This window comes from Mandrillus leucophaeus, unplaced genomic scaffold (genome assembly GCF_000951045.1).
Source record: "Mandrillus leucophaeus isolate KB7577 unplaced genomic scaffold, Mleu.le_1.0 Scaffold1307, whole genome shotgun sequence".
Lineage (NCBI taxonomy): Eukaryota > Metazoa > Chordata > Mammalia > Primates > Cercopithecidae > Mandrillus > Mandrillus leucophaeus.
This window is the reverse complement of record NW_012101263.1, coordinates 275,095-278,289: the sequence shown is the minus strand read 5'-3', so window position 1 is coordinate 278,289 and position 3,195 is coordinate 275,095.

The following is a 3,195-nucleotide window of genomic DNA, read 5'->3' as shown; positions in this document are numbered from 1 at the left end:
TTAAGAAAGATAATAGATCTTCATAGCACGTAGTTATGTCCCCCAGTTTTATTTCAATTTGTTAGAATTTAATTAAATCATTTGTTTGATAGAAGATGAAAACCATATATCTTTTTCTAAGGTACAACCTCTCACTGAATCGATTTCCTTAAAATAATTAAGTTTACCATGGTTTAATGAATGTATAAACAGCTTAATATTGAAGACAACAGAAAAGTGTTTGCCCTTAAATGGAACATTTTTTGGAAGTTCTGAACACTGACTAACCCATATATTAGCTTTTATGTGTCTCTTCAGAGGGTCTGAGCATGGAGAAAAAAATATCACAAAAGAACATATTGGTGTCGTCTGTAACTCTATGATCAAAAACCTCAACTGGATCTTCAGCACTGCCTACTAATCACACAATATTTCTCTGATAATATTACTCTCTCACACTATATAAGTCCATTTTCATGCTGCTATGAAGAAATATCTGAGACTAGGTAGTTTATAAAGAAAAGAGGTTTAATTGACTCACAGTTCCACATAGCTGTGGAGGTCTCAGGAAACCTACAATCATGGTGAAAGGCATCAGTACACAGGATGGCAGGAGAGAGAATGAGTGCAAGCAGGGGAAATGCCAGACACTTAAAAACCATTAGATCTTGTGAGCACTCAATCACTATCACGAAAACAGCATGGGGGAAACTGCCCCTATGATTCAGTTACCTCCGTCTGGTCCTGCCTTTCACACATGGGGATTATTACAATTCAGTGTGAGATTTTGGGTGGGGACACAGAGCAAACCATATTCTGCACTTGGACTCTCTCACATCTCATATCCTCACATTTCAAAACACAATCATGCCCTTCCAATAGTCCCCCAAAATCTTAACTCATTTCAGCATTAACTCAAAAGTCCAAGTCTAAGGTCGCATCTGAGACAAGGAAAGTCCCTTTTGTCTATGAGACTATAAAATTGAAATAAAGTTATTTACTTCCTAGATAAAATGGGGGTACAGGCATTGGAGAAATATACCAATTCCAAATGGAAGAAATTGGCTGAAACAAAGGGGTTACAGGCCCCATGCAACTCCAAAAATCCAGTAGAGCAGTCAGTAACCTTAAGGTTCCAAAATGATCTCCTTTGACTCCATATCTCACATCCAGGTCACACTGATGAAAGAGTTGGGCTCCCATGACCTTGTGCAGCTCCTCCCTGCAGCATTGCAGAGTACAGCCAGCCTCTTGTCTGTTTCACAGGCTGACATTGAGTGTCTGCAGCTTTTCCAGGTGCATGGTGAAAGCTGTCTTTGGATCTACCATACTGGGGTCTGGAGGATGGTGGCCCTCTTCCCATACGTCCACTAGGAAGTGCCCCAGAGGGGACTCTGTGTGGGGGTGCCAGCCCCACATTTTCCTTTACATGCTGCCCTAGCAGTGGTTCTTCATGAGGGTTCCTCCCCTGCAGCAAACTTCTGCCTTGACATCTAGACATTTACATATATCCTCCAAAATATAGGCAAAGGATCCCAAATCTCATTTCTTAACTTCTGTGCATGCACAGTTTCAACACAACATGGAAGTCAACAAGACTTGGGGCTTGCAAGCAATGGCCCAAGCTGTGCCTTGGCCACTTTTAGCCTTGGCTGAAACTGAAGCAGCTGGGACACTGGGCACCATGTCTTAAGGCTGCACAGAGTAGGAGCGACCAGGGCCCGGACCAGAAATACATTTTTTCTTCCTATGCCTCTGGGCCTGTGATGAGAGAGATTGCCATGAGGTCTCAGACATGCCCTGGAGGCATTTTCTCCAATTGTGTTGGTGATTGATATTTGGCTCCTCGTTACTTATGCAGATTTCTGCAGTGGGCTTGAATTTCTCCTCAGAATTTTTTTTTCTTTCTTTTCTATCACATCATCTGGCCGCAAATTTTTCAAACTTTTATGCTCTGTCACCTCTTGAAAGTTTTGCTATTTAGAAAATTATTTGACCAGATACCATAAATCATCTCTCTCAAGTTCAAAGTTCCACAGATCTCTAGGTCAAGGGCATAAAAAAGGTCACCTTTATTCCACTTCTTAACAAGTCCCTCACCTCCATTTGAGACAACTTCAGCCTGGATTTCATTGTTCATACCACTATCAGCATTTTGGTCAAAACCATTCAACAAGTATCTAGGAAACTCTAAATATTCTCACATCTTCCTGTCTTCTTCTGAGCTCTCCAAACTATTCCAACCTCTACCTGCTACACAGTTCCAAAGTCGCTTCCATAGTTTTGGGTGTCTTTATAGCAGTACCCCACTCTCTGCAGTATCAATTTACTGTATTAGTCCATCCTCATGCTGCTATGAAGAAATACCTGAGACTAGGTACTTTGTAAAGAAAAGAGGTTTAATTATTTTACAGTTCTGCATGGCTTTGGAAGACTCCAGAAATGTATAATCATGGCGAAACGCACTTCTTCACAGGTCTGCAGGAAAGAGAATGAATGCCATCAGAAGAAATGCCAGATGCTTATAAAACTGTCAGTTCTCATGAGAACACATTTACCATCATGAGAATAGCATGAGAGAACCCGCATGATTCAATTACCTCCACCTGGTCCTACCCTTGACCTGTGAGGATTATTATAATTCAAGGCGAGATTTGAGTGGGGACACAGAGCCAAACCATGTAACTCCCCATTTTCTATTTTTTACAAACTTCTGAAAATTTTTAAAATGTCTCATCACCAGTAAATAATAACTCTGTGTACTTCACAACAGAAATAAAAACTATAGGAAGTAACTAACAACTTTCGTTAAAAAAATCTGCATAAATCCTTATTTATTTTACTCTGTAACAATATGAAGATGACACAATCTGAGCACTTATTTTTATTCTTTCCATTTTCTTTCATCCTCATAAGCACATTCATATCACACACAAATACACGCACACAAATACACATACACACATTCAACTTTCAAATGTTTTCAATTCAGTTTCTCTCTCCTTCTCCTCATTTTATCTCCTCTGGCCCAATAGAAACTTCCTGTGTTTCTTTTTTTTTTTTTTTTTGATGGATTTCTATATTTCCTAACTTGAAGTATTTCTTACCGATACTCAATACAGACATACATAAATTCACAACAAAGTTTTGCTAAGGTTACTTCTTTTTTGGCATTTTCTTAGTGATTTGCAACCAATTCCTCTTTATCAAAATCTG